A 19,660-nucleotide genomic window follows, 5' to 3' on the forward strand; every position below is an offset into this window, starting at 1 on the left:
TTTAGGCCTGACTCACAAAGCTTTTATTCTTCATATACAGCTGATATTTTCTCCCTTAAATTGATATCCATGGGCATTTTTTTTTTTTCGTTATATGGGCATTTTTCTAACCTAGACATATGCATCATCAGCATCTTTGGCACAGAAGCTGCATCTGAAGAGGCATTTAGATGCATTTACACTGACTGTCTAATAATACTGTTAAATCATTCAAAATATTAATTCATCAATGAATCATTACTGTGTGTGGATTTATTTTCATTTGTGAAATAGAGCAAAAACAGACTTGACAGACTGACATGTTGTATATAGCCTAATCAACATCACACTTGCAATTGTGCTGATATTGCGTATGATATAAGGGTGGTTCTTCAACTACGGGCACTTTTGACCTTGTGAACTTGAGGTAAAAAAAAGTGTTCAACCCAAAAGGTAACAATGTGGCATAACTGTGAAATGAATATGAACATGAAAGTTCAAGCCTTTGCAAACAATGTAGCTACTGTGTGGACACAAATGGACTTTGATCTTAACTTGCAACGTGATCTCATGAGAATACGTGTGTATTTTTACATAAAGTGTAGTTCTACCATACGTACATTTATTTACGTTTTATACACAGAGAAACGTATAATACTGACGTATTTACAGCACTAAAACGTATAACATTTACGTATTGACAGCACAAAAACGTAATTTATTTACGTATAAACAACTTTACCGACATACAAATTTGTATGTATTCCTATTTAACTTATGCATATTCAAATCGTGGCATTAATATTTTGACTCTATTGCATTCAATTGTCTTATCAATTCAATTTTCAGTCGCATTTATTAATACAGTTTAACGCTATAATAATGTTCTAAAGGCTACTCATAAATAATAACATTTTGCTCTGTTCGTGCCTTCTGCTGCAAACTCGTTTCAGAGGATTAGCCTACATGGTGTTAAACAAGAATACACTTTAAAACCTTAAAAATACCTTCTTTAATCGTTTAACCATTTTGTAATATTTGGTTTATTTACTGTGAGACACAAAAGGCGTTTTCGCCTATAGACCCATAATACACTAAACATACACAACATAAATTCACAAAAGACATCAATTTTATTAGCTTGATGTAATCCACATCTTTAGAATCCATACGTTGTTTGCAAGAAACAGATCCAAATGCAGCCCTTTATCCAGTGATCTTCATCTCCATTTCTCAGCAGCAGAGACCGTAAACGTCAATCCCGCGCTCATGGTGAATTCAAAATTTCAAATTCAAAAATTGCGCCCGAAGCGTTACGACATGTTTTACGGCAGTGATATCAAACGCTCATTGGCTCTCGCATGCTTCGTCACAGATTGCGACATGCCGTGTTTAAGGTGTACTACATTTGAAATGAGAAGCGCGCCGCGCCTTCACAGAGCGAACAGCAAACCGAAACCGGATTAACATTTTTCATGGATTAATAACTTAAATTTTGCTATGTAACGTTACCTCATACAAAACTATACTACCAGAGAGGACTGCGACACATTGTCATGTGAACGACTTTTGGCACCGGTTTTGACATTTTCTCAATAAATAAATAAATAAATGATTGTAATTATACGTGTCTGTCTGTTGTTTTAATTTATAATTGTAGCCTACGTAGTTTTAAGAAATTGTTAGGTTTAGGGGTAGGATTAGTGTCTCAAACTATCTTTTAATGCCATATATTGTTAATAAAACTGCCATTTCCCTACACATATCTGTCCATTACGTTTTATCCTTTTAATATTGTCTATGAAATGGGTATGTTTAGGTGAGGGAGTAGGGTTAAGAGATCTTACAGTTATAATCTATAAAATGGTAAAAGGGAAAATTATAATTATACAGATATCTTTATGATATGAAATATTCGTAAATAGTTTAACGTACGTTTTTTAGCTGTAAAATCGTAATAATGTTACGTTTAAACGTTGCAGATACGTCCATATTATACGTTTCAGCATATATCCAAACGTACAAAAAAGTACGCTTTCTATCTTTAAAAAAATACGTATCAATACCATTAACAATGAGACCACAGGCTGTAACTTTACTGCTTTATTCTTAAACGGTATAAACCAGTTAAACCAACAGCTGGAAAGAGCTGAGAAGGAATTCAGTACATACACCATGAACTTTATTTTAAGTGCCTGTATATCTGAAAACTCTTTACAAAACCATAAAGCTGTTTTACAATTTCATGATAAGGAGGAGTCCACATCAGTAGCTTTATACATTAAAAGGTGACTCTTTACCCAAAAAGAGATCAAGCTGTTTGTGGATTTATTTATTTTTTAAAACAGCTTTATGGTTTTTAACTGGTTTATACCATTTAAGAATAAAGCAGTAAAGTTAAGATCAAAGTCCATTTGTGTCCACAGTACATTGTTTGCAAAGGCTTGAACTTTCATGTTCATATTCATTTCACAATTATGCCACATTGTTCATCAATGTTTCAAAGCACCAAGTCACCACCTAGTTGAGGGCACACATGATTCATGAAGTCATTGATAAATAATGCTTAGTTAATGATGACTACTGTATTTGAATGCCAACAGAATTTGTATGTTATGTGCTGTGATTGGCCAATTTTGGGGTCTGTCCATTTACCTGCAGGCTATGAAGAAGACATGAACATGCTGGATAACTCAGATCATAATGAAAACACATTGTTCATCAGTGTTTCAAAGGACCGAGTCACCACTTTAGTTGAGGGGCCACACACATGATGAAGTCATTGATAAATAATGCTTAGTTAATGATGACTACTGTATTTGAATGCCAACAGAATTTGTATGTTATGTGCTGTCATTGGCCAATTTTGGGGTCTGTCCACTTACCTGCAGGCTATTTCAGGAAAACAGTTCTCACATTAATTGATTTACTGTTCTAGCCTGTATGCATGCATAAGGTAATGTGGATTTTTGTACATTCCTTTAATAATTCGAAGAGTAGTCTTGCATGCATGAATTAATGCTTTTTTATGCATGAATTCATGATGATTCATGTACCATAACCATAGCTTTATCCACAATGGGTGGTAAAGACCAATTTTTTTTTGTAAACAAAGAAAACATCATGATCATGCGTAATAAATCATAATTCATGATGATGTACTCATCTTAGTTAATGTTTTAATTAAGGTGTTGTTCATCCATGAAGTCATGAATCAAAAACGTTGAACTTGTGTTAGTTCCTGATGATTCATGAGATATTAATGCATGAATGAATGCATATTTCATGCATGAATTTATACATGAATTCATGATAATTCATGTACCCTTACCGTAAAGTGTTACCAATATGACTAGTCTAGTTTAATGATCCATAAGAGAACGCACTTACATTATAAGACATATTGGTGTTTTTTGACATATTTTCCGATCCGCACTGAACAAATGTCATTTCCATCACATGTAAATATTTGATTATTATTTAAAATTATTATGATATACATAATTTCTTAACAGTGTAAGACCACTTTCACACATAGTTTTACCAATTTATATCTATATTGCAATTACCATAGATTTGTGGATTAAGTAAATTAATTGTCATGAGGCCCAAACACAAAGCTTACATCCAGCACAACCTGAAATATAATATTGCATTGGTTAGATACATTTCAGAAAAATAACTACTTGTGTTATTACACTAAGTGGAACATTATCCCATAAACTATGCAGAAATTTTTAATGAGTGATTAGAATTTTGCACATATTTTTTAAAAAGTTATGAGGTGGTGGAAATGACTGGGTGTTGTGGAAATGACAATGAATGGACATCCATGTAGAAAAACACAAAACATATATTTGAAACCCGTTTAACAAATCATTAGTCATTAGTCTGTTTGGTTCCATAACCAGATGAACAGTTACAGTCTTACTGTAAACAACTTTAACCACAAATAGTCACATAAAAAATGTAAGTTACGCATAAATTGTAATTGTGAAATTTTAACATTCTAATTGTAATAAAACTTTATTAACAAGATAAAAATTATTATCTAATAATAATAAAATATTCATATGCAGCCACTCAATCTATGAATAGCACCTTGTAAGCATAAATGTAATTTCCACCTCACCTTTGTCATTTCCACCCAAGAAGGTAATGTGGTGGAAATGACGGTAATGTGGTGGAAATGACAATCCTACAGTATTTTGTAAAAAAATCCAAGCTAGTATTACAGATTAGCTATGAATTGGCAGCTAGCATTGCATGCATGCAAAATACATCTATTTGTGTTAAAAAATCTATTTATTTACAAACTCATTTGATGTTACGCCATGTTTGGAAATGACATACAATAAAAAATATTTTCATTTCAAGCAACATTTACCTTGAGTTTTCTTCTCCAAGTTGCTGAAGAAATTTAAAATCTCCTCCATGTCAGACATGTGCTGTGATCATAGACTGTAAAAAATAGGCTGTGATGTCATTGTTCATCTCCATAGAAACTACCCAAACAATCTTTCAAAAAAAACTTTTTAAAGGGACATTACAGCGTTGTGGTGGAAATTACGGCAATACTGTGGGACAACTACATTTTGTATATAAAATCACATTAATAGTTGTCTGACCTTAAATACCTCAATTATGTTTTGATTCTTTTACTGATACTTTATTCAGTCATATTAAAAAAAAAATAGATAAATCATTTTTTTACACTTCTTTTTCATTATTGAAGATCAGAAGTCTGGGTGTGGGACAAGCACAAAACAGCAATATTTGCATGTATAATGATGTTTAAAAAGGTGAAAAAATCATCGTAGACTACCGGTAAAAAGTTCCTAAAGTACTTTCATTGTAAATTTAACTATGAAAGTGTTAATTTTTCAAAATTAAATGTTTTTTATAAAATATGATCAAAGGACATGAAAGTGCCCATAGTCTAAGAATTGCCCATAAATAGCCTATATAGGCTATAGGGGCATTTTTGACTCATAACTTGAATTTCGGAGTCATTCCGACTGTATTCTAGGTTACTAGTCTTCACCACACAGTGAAAGTGTGCACTATCAAGGCGTGTGTTTACTAAAGGAATGACTCAATGGCTGCGTCTCGAGGAATGATCAAGCCTCGTCGGGGGTTCCTCGGGTCAAACGGACAGGGTTTTGTGGCCAGCCCCGCCGAATACCTTGGTCCAACGCGGGCAAGAGGAGTGATTGTGTAAACGGGAATGTGTCCCTTGTGTACTTGTGATCCGATCGACCAAAACGCCAGATGTAACGTTAGGTAATAAACTGGGTACATGTCGATGTGTCCGGTTATTAAAAAGCACAAACGTTACTTAGGCGAAAAGTACAGAACATATTATTTTTGTGGGGGAAAACATGCCACGCTCCTCCTCATTGCTCAACACTTCCTAATGCTCTTCTTCTTCTTCTTCTTCTTCTTCATACAACTTTTAGGTTTAGGCTATTACCGCCACCTGCTAGTGTGGGTTAATATGACACCACCCATTATACTATTCCTTTTTCAATTTTCACACTTTCCTGTCTCATGTTTCCCTATTGTTTTCAATGTACTATTAAGTGCAGTAGCATACGCCCAAATCTAAGTCTTTATATTATTGTTTCTTCATTTCCGTTATCTTCCTGTTATTCTGCCTTTATCTACGATTCTTAAAACCATCTTCCTGTTCTTTCTTCCTTTGCCATCTATTCCACACATTTTGTTTAATTAAACATTTAATTTCAGTCTTACTACTTTACCTTAATGTCTAAATCAGCTTTATTTGTGGCTTCCTTTGCACACTCATCTGCGATCTCACTCCCTTTCACTCCTACATGAGCTGCAGGAATTCACTTCTAATGCCATCATCTGAATCATACCATGTCTGAAGGATCTCAATCATCAGCACTTCTGCTCTGCTTTCTGTAACGTCATTAATGATGAGCTTGAATGAGATCATATATGAGTGTCCTCAGTGTCTATTCTCCTCAACCCATGGACTGGCATTAGGATTGCACTTCCTAATGCTGGAACAACAAACTCAAGCAAGCGTTGCATTTTTGTGGCAAAACGTAGGCTATTGTGCAATGCATTTCCATATGGAGTGAGCTTGGAGTAAATAAAAATTTAGGGAATGTTTTACTAAATTCTGCAGTATGTCCTATTCAGACACGAGAAATAACAGTATCTTCCATTTTGATACCACAAACCGCTCTCTTATGGCCTATTCTTCCCTTTGTGTCTCCCTCCTCCTTATTCCACATTTATTTTATTTATTTATTTTAAATGTGCATAATGTCAATCGTGTTTGAGTGCATTTATTAGCTTTACTCGTGTATGTGTGCATATATATCTAACTTACTCACACTTTTATCCCATGATCACCAGTTCTCTTCTAGCTTTCAACGAAACCACAATCCAGTTTATTCCCTTCCCAATATTTAATTCACATTTGCTACAAATACCTTTTTTTTTTTTTTTAATTCATACTCCCATATATCTGACTAATTTATCAAGTACTTTTTAGATACTGTGTCGAAATCGACCTGGTACCTATTTCTGGATTTAATGTGGCAAAATCCTCAATTCTGGTCTTTGCTTTTCTTTTCCTCTCGCCTCTTACATAAACGGCTTCCTTTCCTCTGTGTTTGCAATAATGCTCTACGGATTCACACATGTTGTCCTGTTCGGTGTGTTATTTAGAAAAAGATCCAGAGAGAGCGACAAACTCCACCCAGGTGTGCACTCAGACTCATAATCAGAGTGTTTCATTCCTATGTTGTTTCTCAAACGTTAGTTTTTTTTTTGCTTTTTTGAGTGACACTTACTTTTTTATTGTAAGTAAGCACATTTACAAGACAATATAAGGCCATTATAAAGTTTCCAAAGAACAGAGCACAACCCTATAAAAGGAAAAAGAAATGGAGAAAATAATACTGAGAAGCTTATAGACCTCAAGGTCTTCTAATAGTTCAAATGTCTTTGTTATCTTGTTATCTTCTTACACTTTTCAACTTTTCAACAAATTATTTAAGATTTACAATAAATTTAAAATTCTGTTTGAAAAACATGGCTTTGTTTTATAAGGCGTCCTATTATGCACTTTTATAAAGTCTTGATTTTGTTTTATGGGGTGTAATATGTTATTCCAGTAGGCCAATAGCCTATATACTTTCGAATATGTTTTCATGCTTGATTGTTCAAAAAACGCATTATTTTTCTCGTATTTACTTCCATGATTCATGAGTTTTATTTGTTTATAAACAGGATACATTTCTACATCATGAAACATTTTGCGACACAGCGCAATTCATTTTTGGGTGAACTATCCCTTTAATTACTCGAAGCTTTTCAAATCAGAGCCTCGAGGACCTCTGCTGGTGAAAGTGAGGGAAAGCTCTGTGTCGCAAAATGATTCACAACCGACCAACGCATTATCCTTAGAAGCAAAAATGAATAAATGGATAGAAGAATAAATTAATTAATCAATATATTAAATACATAACAACAATCTGTTCCATTGCATATAGGCTACTAGCCTAACTCAAAACAATAAAGAAAACATTTTTTTTTTTTTTTTTTTTTTGGATGTAGAAATGTAGGCTATCCTGTTTGTCAACAAATATTACTCATCAATAGATGAAGTAAATATGTGAAAAATAATGCATTTTTTTAACAATCAAGCATGAAAACATATTCAAGTACACCCCGAAAACAAAATCAAAACTTCATAAAAGGGCATAATAGGACCCATTTAAAACAAAGCTATGTTTTTCAAACAGAATTTTGGATTTACTGTAGCCTAGCCTAAATCTTTAAGAATTTCAAATTTCACATCCGAACGTTTAGTGTGATAAGATGGGCGTGGTTTTGCAGCGCACGGCACGGCCCGTCAATTAGAGGTGGGCGATACTCCAAATTTTGGTATCCATCCGATACCAAGTAAATACAGGGCCAGTATCGCCGATATCGATAACGATACCAATACTTTTTAATTTTAAAAGCATGCACTTGAACTTGTATGCACTTTCCTGTGCTAGAGCAGTGTGTCATGATTTATGAGGTGAATGCATCAATAATATGCTAAATCTGACAACGTTTTCATTACTACTAAATATTTTGTGATTTGTGCTCTCAACTCGCCTGTAATTATTAGTCAGTGACTTATACAAAACTAACCTAATTATAGTAAAAGTACTATTGTACACTAGCCTACTGTTCAAAAGTTTGGGGTCTGTAAGATTTTTAATTCTCTTCTGCATTTATTTGATCAAAAATACAGTAAAAACTGTAATATTACAATTTAACATAGGCTATCTGTTTTCTATGTCATACTAAACTGTAATTTATTCAGTTGATCAAAGCGTAATTTTCGGCATCATTACTCCAGTTATGATGATAATTAATTTTAATATGCTGATTTACAGCTCAGAAAACATTTCTTATTATTATCAATGTTGAAAACAGTTTCATATTTTTTTGTGGAAACCATGATGCAGAATTATTTGATGAACCAAGTTGAAAGAACAGCATTTATATGAAGTAGATTTTTTTAACAGTGAAAAACCCTTGACTGTCACTTTTGATCAATTTAATGCATCGATCCTTGTTGAATAAAAATATTAATTTCATTAAAAAAAAAATCTTACTGTCCTCAACATTTTGAACCGTTATATACACTTTTGCTTTGTTTATTGCAAAATAACTCCCGATTTATCTGTCATCTAAGCAAGGCTTCGTTTCCCAAACGTGCCTGTGAGCTCAGTGAAGCACCAGCAACGAACGCTCTCTGGGATTGATTGGTTTCATCTTGTATCCAGATGACTAGGAGAAAAAGTTCTATCCTACACAATTATCCGCTAACATTCGCTTATTTTTCCACTTAGAAGCTTATTTTACGCACTGAATTGCGTGCTAAATTAATAAAAATTACTGGTAAAAAAAAAAACATTTGGATCGATATTTTCACGTCAGTATCGAAGTATCATATTTTAGGATCGATCCGCCCACCTCTACCGTCAATCAAACACAGCGCTGCGTCAGCGGAACAAGACGTCGGGGTCGGACACGGAGACGACAGCTTTTAGGTAAGTTGGTTGAATTTTGCTTGTTGCATGAATCAAATACTTGTATCAGTGCTAATTAACTTAGTTTTGCAGCAGTTGCTACTGTTTTCATAAAGTTAACTAGATCAACAGTTTGCTTGAACTGTCTTGAGTAACGTAAACTGCTCCCGCAGTCCACAGAGCAGTTAACAACACTAGCTGCTACACAAATATGTAGTTAAAACTGAAGAATAAACGTGAAATTACATTGATGTCTTTATTTAGATGAACCTTTTCCCGTGTCCATGTTCGCTGTTTCAATATAGCTAAACTGATTTTAATTTGAACGCGTTCTTGAGATTCAAAAGTTAATCGGCTAACGTTAGCTCAATTAGCTTAGCTATGGCCTGGGAATTTTCCCCCCCAGTTTCATGTGTCAAGTTCGTCATATTGAAATCTGTACCTTATTTGTAATTTTATCATGTAAGTTGTCCACTGTGTTTGCAGTTTTACAGGTTATAACAAGCTCCTATGTGACATTTTAAAAAAGGAAGGATATCCCCAGGCTCCTCTTAAATTTGATATTTGGATCGAGCACTTGACAACAGTAATGGACCCTTTTCACAGACTGTAATTACGCGTTTTAACAACCATCAGTATAGTAAATTATGCTAATTTATAATATACAGTGTATGGAAGGCCATATTTTCAATTCCTCCAGGCAGCTATTTTTGGGAAAGTACTATCTATTTGAATTGGGGAATACTGAAATCTCAAAAACTGCTTAACAAACTCAGTTAAATAACATATTTCACTGAGAACAACACTGTGTTAGTTGCTGCCGGTGTGTGTACACTCATAGAGAATAATGTGTTCGAATTTAAAAGACGTGGCGCTCCCAATATTCCAAAGCAGATTAAACTTTTTGTAAATGGTCAGAAAATCTAATTAGATATTGTGCATGAGCAAGTACAGCATCCCAGTGCTTTTATACTAATCTCACCACACTTTAAAGGAGAACTTGGTAACTTTTTTAACTTAATAAAACTGTCTAGAAATCATTTGGATGGTTAAACAACCTGTTCTGGTAATATTGGTGACTTTCCCCGCTCCCCCCAGCGTTCCCAGGCGGAAAACCAACCTTGCAACTTGGGCACTACCGTCCCGGCAAGATAGAAATTGGAAGTCTCGTGAGAAGCGAGAACTAGAACGAGAACGAGCGCGAAACACAAATTGCTTTACGGCAATTCGACATAAACACACACGCATGTATGATGTATTACCAGATTACCCACCTCGGTAGACATAGCTCCACACGATACAGTTGGCTTGCTCCGATCAAAACAAACGCACATGAGCAGCGGTAGAGAGGGGGAGGAGGCCGCCGCAAGTGAGTTTTTTACGACTGTGTTGTGAAATATACGCCCCCCCACAGCTGTAGGGGGAGCTCGTGGGGAAAACATGCGACAACAAAAGGGAAAATCAGCGAAGAAGTGACTAGAGTTCGCTAGAGTTACCGAGTTCTCCTTTAATACAACACTGTTTTATTTTCTCCCTGCAGTGTCTCCGGAGATCCTCTCAGGGTTCAGTCCAGTCCAGTCCGATGTGCCGGAAGTGGAAGCTGATGTGATTGTGGATAATGTCATTTAAAATGTTTTTTTTTTTTTTAGCTTGCTGACAGGTTAGGGTTAGGTAAAGAGGTAGCCTAGTTTTAGTTTTGTTTCATGTTTCATTATTTTGAAGTTTAATCAGTTTGTTCTATGTTTTAGTCCAGGTTTATTTTCATGTTAATTTCATATTTCAATTTAACCCAAGTCGGTTTCAATTGTATCTGTATCTTGAAATAAACTACACTTTGGTTCACTTCAGCTCGCCTTCAGCGGACTACATTATACATAGACATGATTCATGGGTCTTTTTGATTTTAATTATCTTTCTAGATCTTTTGTCTTAATTTTAAAATCTGAAAGTTCTTAATAAGGTGCTTTCATAAAATGATTGTCATATATACATTATATGCAAAAACATTGAGAATGTTTAAACAAGTGAATGGAATGTTTTAAGAACGTTTTTCATAATCTTAGAAAAACATTAAGAGAACGTTTATATAACAGGAGAATTGAACGTTCTAATAAGGTTTTGAATAACATTCTCATAACCAAGCAATAACGTTAATACGATTTATAACGATATAATTAATCGTTCTAATAATGTTTTTAATAATGTTCTTATAACCAATAAATAACATTAATACAACGTCTAAAAAACAACGTTTTGAACGTTGCTAGAACATTCAGAAATAACGTTTTTATAACTTAATGGGAACATTATGGAAATGTTCTTATAACCTAAGAATTGAATGTTCCAATAACGTTTGAACAACGTTCTTATAACCAAGTAAGAACGTTAATACAACGTTTATATAACAGGAGAATTGAACGTTCTAATAACGTTTTGAATAACGTTCTTATAACTAAGAAATAACGTTAATACAACGTCTAAAAAACTGGACGCATTGAACGTTTCTAGAACATTCAGAAATAACGTTTTTATAACTTAATGGGAACATTATGGAAACGTTCTTATAACCTAAGAATTGAATGTTCCAATAACGTTTGAACAACGTTCTTATAACCAAGCAAGAACGTTAATACAACGTTTATATAACAGGAGAATTGAACGTTCTAATAACGTTTTGAATAACGTTCTTATAACTAAGAAATAACGTTAATACAACGTCTAAAAAACTGGACGCTTTGAAAGTTTCTAGAACATTCAGAAATAACGTTTTTATAACTTAATGAGAACGTTATGGAAACGTTCTTATAACCTACAATTGTTAGCTGGGTAGTTGTTATTCTTTAGAAACTAGTGCTTAGGTACTAGTACCTTTTTAAAGATACAAGTATACTTATTCATTACTAGTTCAGATACTAGTACTTATTCCACTAGTCTAGTATTTAATTATACTTAACTTAATAAGAAAAATTAGAACTTTTTTTTAGTCACTAGTAACTTTTTAGACCAAAGATATTCTGAACTTAAGATTTACTTTACTTTTTCAATTTGCATTTCTGCTTAGTATGCTAATAATTAATTTAATATTAATGAACGAACAACATATAAGAGAGAGATTAGACAGGAAAAGGAAATGAGATTGCATAAAGTGATATGAATTAATTTTATAATTTTGTTCCAAGGTTGGATGACAACATGGTATTCAATAAAACTCAATCTAGTCATAGTAAAAGCAGTGTGCAGAACTACTGCTTTAAAATTGTAAATAATAAATTAATACCTATCCCTTTGATGCACCTGTCTAAAACATGCAAATACGTTTTAGTAGCCTTATATTTTTGCAATTGGAAATAAGTGACATCTGATTTTTTTTTTTTTTTTAAAAAGCAAAAATAGTTTGAAATGACAATTTTTTTCCATCTTTAATGAGGTTTTCAGCAAATTATGAACAGGCTGATAAATAAAACAACTCTAATGGTTACACTGAACTGCCAAGTGAACAAAAAACAAATTACTCCAGACCAAGATTGGGGGTGGGTGGTTGGAAAGGGGGAGAGAGACAAAGTCCCCTAAACTAGAAATAAACACACGCGCCTTACAGTACTCAAGTAAAATTCCTCATTTCCACCCCTGTATGCCCTCCACGGCACGTTTAAGATGTTCTGCTGCATGATGCTTGATTGTAGCCTCTGTAGCTTCTTTATCCCATTTTATGACTGCAGCTGCAAGAGTTGAACAAAAACAAAAAAATCCATAAGTATGTAAAGAAAACCAGTTACATTGTTAACATTGCAAGTTAACATACAATATTTTTATACCGGCTCATTGTTTACAAGCGTGGAGGAGGAGGATTGTTCAAATTTATTGTATGTTGAATGACATATTTATGGATTTTTGTCAGTTTATTTAAAATGGTTTGTATTAGTCTTCGCAAGTTCACTTTGTAAACAACGGGGCGGTACTTCTGCCTACGTCCAGCGTGAAACTGCATTGTGTGGAGAAAAATCCTGGAATGTTTTCCTCAAAAACTTAATTCTTTTCCTCTGAAGAAAGAAAGACATGAATATCTTGGATGGCATTGGGGTGAGTAAATTATCAGGAAATTTTCATTTTGAGGTGAACTAATCCTTGAAGTGGCAATACTACAGTGACCAATGTTGACTGGTGTGGTATATGGCAGCAAACAAATGACTGAAAATGGGTTCTGTAAACTCGCGTCGCTGTATGTTAGGAAGGTGTAAGACTGCAATAGACAGTGGCCTTGGGTGACAAGATATTTAAGATAGCAATCATGAATTGAGAGAGACTGCATATAATAAAATTTCTCAAGCACAGCCCAAATGTAATGCTTTTGGATACTATAACTTCCATTTTAGCAAATACTAGATTACTTGTAGATGAGTTTAGAAAGAGGTAAGCCAGTGAAGTATCCAGCTCCAACGTTATCAGTTCTGCTGTCAGTACTGGAGAAATTGAGAAAATGCACTTACTATTTATTAATGATAAATAGATGTTATCTTGCAAATTCTATCTTTGCCAGCCGTTTCTATACGAGATAATATTAAATCATCTGTCTATGATGCATTTTTGATATTTGCAATGCAGAAGAGAGTTGTTGTAAAATGCAGTCTCTACTGTTGCACTGCAGTTACTTGTTTGATAATAAAAAATAGCTATTTAAGTAATGGATAATGTAAAGCAAGGCGGATGTTATAGCGAATATAACCCCGACAGGCTGATGCGGAGGGGTCTTGAATCTGCCTGAAGGGGTTGTATTCGCTATAACAACCGACTCGCTCTACATTATCCCGCTTATTACATGGCTACCCACCAAATAAATTAATAATTTGACATAAAAAATTTATTTAAAAAGGAGTTTATTCATTTAAAAAGGATTGTATTGCTTCTGCTAAAGAAAATACTCCGTTCCGTCTCTACGGTTAGAATCCTGCGTCCATAGCAAACCTGTTTTTCATGGCAACGGTGCGTTATACTTAGCAGAGTTGTGTTATCAAGAAATAACACACCGCTTTCTACTAGGGCTGAACGATATGGACAAAATTTCATATCTCGATTTTCATGCCAGATATCTCGATATCGATACAATACGATATGACTACGTAAGTACTAAAAAAACAATACACACTGATGTCTATGGAAGAGGTAATAATAATCCTTTCCATTATAATTCGACACGTTTTATTCATATCAGATACACATTGTGTAAGTAACTTCAATGTTTACTCTATTCTTCTCCCAGTTCACCAGCCACTTACTTTTAAGTATTTCGGGAGAAGTGGATGAATTCACATGTTGTAAACACAGAGGTTGTAAATCCAACAGATCCGATTCTCTGACCTGCGTCTGCAGCACAAACTAACACGGCGGCGCCCATCGCGCATACAGCTCAACTAACGCGATCGTTATAAAGGTGTTTAAACAACAATATACTTCCACTTGCATGTATTTGACAATCGGAATATCAGATATTTCATGCCATAGCTAACACATTTGTGAATATTCTGAATAAAAAAGGAAAAATGACATAAAAGCAGATCATCATTCATTCAGCGCTGTTGCTGCTGCGGTGTCACGTGACAAGCAATGACGCGTCACCATGGAAACGCCGCCCCCCCCCTCTCACAATATAGTTCCCACGTCCCTGGTAGCGTGTGCGCGCTGGCTTTAGCGGTGCATTCAAGGGCACTCGTAAAACTGATGTTTGTTGTGACTGCCAGAGTTGTATGCAGGACGAGCGCGGAGAGGGGAAATCTATATCGTCGATGTCGTTGCTTTTTTCGATAGTAATATCTTGAAAGTTCATATCTCGATATAGATACGATAACGATATATCATTCAGCCCTACTTTCTACATTAGAGTTCAACCAAGCCATGTAATAATGAACAATAATCCGAGCAAGGGACGCTGTTTCCAACTTCAAGGTGGCTAATGTGTGTGCGCACCGAAACCGACCGCAACTAGACAAGCAAATTATACTTTAGGCTTTGTGTGCGCATTTACCCATCAAATACACAACAAAATATGTCAAAATGACCGGATTGGAGAGTATTCACTTAAACACAGTTCATATCTTAAATTGGTGTAAATAGTTTGGAGAAAAGGGGAGATTGGTATTATTTGATCTGCATTCAGTCTAATAAACCTTCTGATGATTGCACCATTAATGTGAATCAAACAAAAGGCAAAGAGAAAATACTCACAGCCCTTGAATGATTAACTTTATCTTGATGATTTGTCTTAATGCTTACCCTCACTTTTGTCTATCTGAGTGCTTTTAATTTATTAAAATAGAACAATGTAAAAAAAAAAAAAGTAAAAAAAAAAGAAGAAATTAGTTCATTGTGTTTTTAAACTTTATGCATGTAGCATGTGATTTTCAATTTGCAATTTTTTTTTAAAGTTTGTTCAGTAGGTTACCAGTTTAAAAAGTACAATTGGGTATCATTTTATTATAATAATACTAACATAATTTGTCTCTTAGTTAAGCTTTAACTAAAAGCTTAAGGGGGGAGGGGGGGTGCTGTGTACCTTTACCTTTCAAAAGTTTTAGTCGTCTCCAGAGGCAGTTTCTGCTTCTTCACCTTTCCCTTCATATTGAATTTTGCCATCAGCCGGTTGGTAAAGAGCCTGAAGAAACAAATTCACCATTTAGAAATTACATGTGTGTGGTAATCTACAGGAACTGTAGCATGGGTGAGAATGCCAAGAGTGGATTAAAGAAATGGGGGCATGGGACACTGTTGTTTTCTGGAATCGATTAAACAAACCTCTTAGAAGTGACCATTTGCTCTGAGAAAGACCTCCCAGAGTATCTTGAGATTGGCCTTTGAACATTTTCATAATCTGAAAGACAAAATTTGTCAAATATTACTTTATTTTTTGTAATATCGGATATAGCTTTTGTAGCAAGTTGTGTGCCCATATAACTCGAGCAACCCCAGTGCAGAGCTCCTGCCTCTGTTGTACTGAGCGGACAGTGTAAAGATATCTAGGCTATATACTTCTGGCAAGGGCTGCACGATTTGGGGAAAATGTCATATTGCAATTATTGAGGTCAATATTGTGATTGAGATATGCAATCACGATATAATAAACAAATGGTTTCATGAGTCAACTTGCTTGGTTCTCAAGGAAAATGCACACACAGATTAGTGATGATAATGCTGAAATGTGTATTTCTCGACTCAAACTAGCAACAACAACTTAATTATTGATAACACCTATAATGATCAATAAGCCATTGATGACTGGATAAAAACTCTTAAAACTTCATTGTAGCTAAGAAGACACACCTAAGAAGACGGCTGACAAGAAATGTATACATATACACACACACAGACACAGTATATTGCTTTTAATTTATTTAGCATATAGTTAACAAAATAATACTAATATAAATGAAAGTCAAAAGCCCACAGTCATACCTGGAAACAAATCCTGTTCAAATAGGCTATAGATAGGTTTCCGATGACGTCACATTTCTCCCGCAACTCCTTACGGCGCCATCTTGTGTGTCAAGTGGGTCAAGCGTTTGTGTTACGGAGCATGATAATACCCTGAATCGGCATTATTCTGAACATAAAAATCATACGATTATTCTCCGTTTGGCTTGAGTTAATGTTCAGTGCTGCTCTTGTGAACATTTAGAGGTTTTGTGCTCTGGAGATGTGACACTTTATCTAATCATTTCCAAGATGGGCTAGCTAAATGCGCCAGCTAGCTATAATCGGCTGTCAAATCGCTGTACCCAGGCGGCTACTATCGACACAGCCCTTGAGAGGTGTTGGCTGGGCAGAAGCACACTCTGACGATTGTCCACCTTCATCACTTTCTCTGTGGCCACATCAGCTGGTCGAGCACATCGCTCCGTGCCTCTGCTCTCCATCTCTCTCCTAAGTTAACGTTACACTAAATTAGCTCGGAGCGTTGTGTTGTTGTTGTCGTTGTTTTACCCAGATGGTGTTGTCTTGACACTGAGTCTAAATGTACCATATAATAAGGGCTGTGCAGATATCAGCCGCCTGGCTACAGCGATGTGAACCGTCAATGCAGGGCTCCAGACTAACATTTCCACGAGGGAGAGAGAGCAAGACAGCGCTTAGTTTGGAGACGGTGAAGTCTTGTTTACATGTTCGCCTGGCTCCGAAGAGAGAGAGAGAGTGCGCGCGCGCGACCGTCTCTCTCTCTATCTGCTCGTTCTTTCAGTTAAACATGCACCCAGTTCATCTACATTACTCACCGATCAAATAAGACTTTGGCGGGACAAAAATTCACTTTGGCGGGCGCTAAAACAAGTTCAATGCAGGAGAATTCATGCGTGAATTTAACTGAGTAACGTTAGTGTATGACCATGCACTCGCACAAATGCGACCACATAAACTTTTAACTCGGACATTCTAACAAAATAATTGTATGCTTCCAGAGACTTTCTTCTTCTTAATTTGTCATCGTTATCTCAACACAAAAGAGTCAAAAATACTTTATATTAACTGGCTTTCTATTAATGCAGCACAGTGAATGAGCCGTGTCTCCCAGTGGCTTACTGACAGCTTTGACACACAACATGGCGGCGCGCCGCAGAGGATAATGGGTAATTCGAGAAACGGAAACCCATCTATATGGGCCATTCTACAGAATTGGTTTAAAGTTAAACAAATTTTTATGCAAGCAAATTTTATAATATCCAAGGTAAACATTTCTAAATTGTGCAGTTAATCATCATATTGTATTTTCAGACAGGTTTGGAATATTTATCCTCTCCCCAAATTTGTGACTAATGAAACACAATAATATGAAAGTCAACAACAATTACAATTTTAACTAATCTAAGTGTAATTTTTCCTTTGTAAAAAGCATACATTTTATCATACGTATTTCAAAGTTAAGGATTCATTAGTATTGTCTAAAAAAATCATATTTCGTCTCAAACATATATATATTTTATGATACATTAATATAGGGCGTATACATTTTAATTTGCAGTGTAATAGCATACGTTTAAAATATTGCATTTTATTTAAACAACATATTTCATGAACATATTTCAGCAGATTTTTACTCATCTCAGTATTGCAATATAGTTAAGGAAAAGCTAAACTATAATAGGGTTGCGTTCATGTAAAAATAGCATGTTGTTGTAGTAAACGAGCATCTGAGCCGTTCATTCACGCATACAAACGCGATTCATATTAGAACAAAGATATTTGCGTTTGAATAGCGCGCGCTTTCAGCGGGTGATTAGCAGATAATGAGTTGCCATGAGAACGACTAACGTCTCTCTTTTTATATAGATTACATAAACAGAATATTCTCTTTCGTTTTGAATTAGATCATTAAAAAGTAAACACTTAAATTATTATAAAGATTACTCTTGCCAGTGTGTATTTGCTGAGTTTTGCTTACGTTTAGAGACCTGCTCCAGAAAAAAAGTTCATGGAGAAGGAGAGGCAGAAAGCACACAAAAGCATAATGTTTTGTTTCGATTGTAAGTGGACACATAAAAAAGACATTTTACAGTTTATTTTTTCCATATTTCAAGTCTGTATGACCATAAATGACGGAGTATTTTAATTCTATTTTGCTGCTATGTGAAAAAAAACAAAAAAAAAAAACGGCAAAACGCGCGGGCGCATTTGTCGACTTTTCGGTTAATGTGCCCGCACACAAGTTTTTTAAGGTATTAGGGGACATGTGTGACTTCCAATTCATCTGATATCATCTCTCAACTGAATAACATATTAAATTAATTTTTTTTAAAATGTTTACTTACCTGTTTTAGGGTTTTAGTCCAATTAAGGCAGTGTCTCTCTCCACGTGTCAGCAGCCTCTTTCATCAGCAGGATACTTTTCCTGGTGACTTTGCAGTGTGACGTGCGATTCTTCTTCTTTGATTTTTTAACGGCGGTCGCAAACTGTTTTAGTGCATTACCGCCACCCTCAGGTTATAAATGATCTCTGGCTTATGCTATGTCATTATACGAAATAAATAAATAAAACAAATGATTTTATCCAGCTTGGTAGCTCTTAGAAACTAAAAATATATTACATTATTTTATGGCCTGATGATTTATTTAATATTTCTTTTAAAATCTCTCCCATGCCCTAAATTTTCCTCTTCACTACTGCTATCATATTTATTACACATCATAACAATACTCTGCTGATCAGGTACATTGCAATTATTACATAAACCAGTATCATGCTTCCCTATTAGATGCAGAGTTTTGTTTAGTCTAGTGTGCCCTAACTGTAACCTTGCAATGATTTCCCCCTTCGTACCCCAACCTAAGGGTTTATAAACATAGTTCCCCTCCCTTGTTTCCTCTATTCTATTGTTCCTGCCACATTCTCATAACTTCTTTCTTTATTATGATTCTGATTTTCTTCTGATTTTCCTTCTTTGCTGTATATTGAAATATTTTGTGCAAATCTCACACATACGTATTTGCTATATTTGTTCATCAGTACAGGATTCTGTGTCCTCCAATGACATCAGGACATTTTGTGATGAGATATATGTGCTAAATCAGCATTGAATTAGGAGTCTTTACAAAAACAAAAATACACATATGATCCCACTCCAACATTTTTAATA

The 19,660-nt window shown here is 35.0% G+C and overlaps 1 protein-coding gene and 1 long non-coding RNA gene across 2 annotated transcripts in view; one reads left to right on the forward strand and one right to left on the reverse strand.

Moving 5' to 3' along the window:
• Window positions 1-19,660, forward strand: part of LOC311093928 (uncharacterized protein) — a 773,523-nt gene that overhangs the window by 423,306 nt on the left and 330,557 nt on the right. The window lies entirely within an intron of this gene.
• On the reverse strand, window positions 12,190-19,001 carry LOC311094018. The gene is made up of 4 exons (XR_014608514.1): window positions 18,836-19,001; window positions 15,834-15,909; window positions 15,601-15,693; window positions 12,190-12,766 (listed from the first exon to the last, which is right to left on the reverse strand). It is a non-coding gene; the product is annotated as an uncharacterized lncRNA (long non-coding RNA).

This window comes from Abramis brama (assembly GCF_963993115.1).
Source record: "Abramis brama genome assembly, chromosome: 12".
Lineage (NCBI taxonomy): Eukaryota > Metazoa > Chordata > Actinopteri > Cypriniformes > Leuciscidae > Abramis > Abramis brama.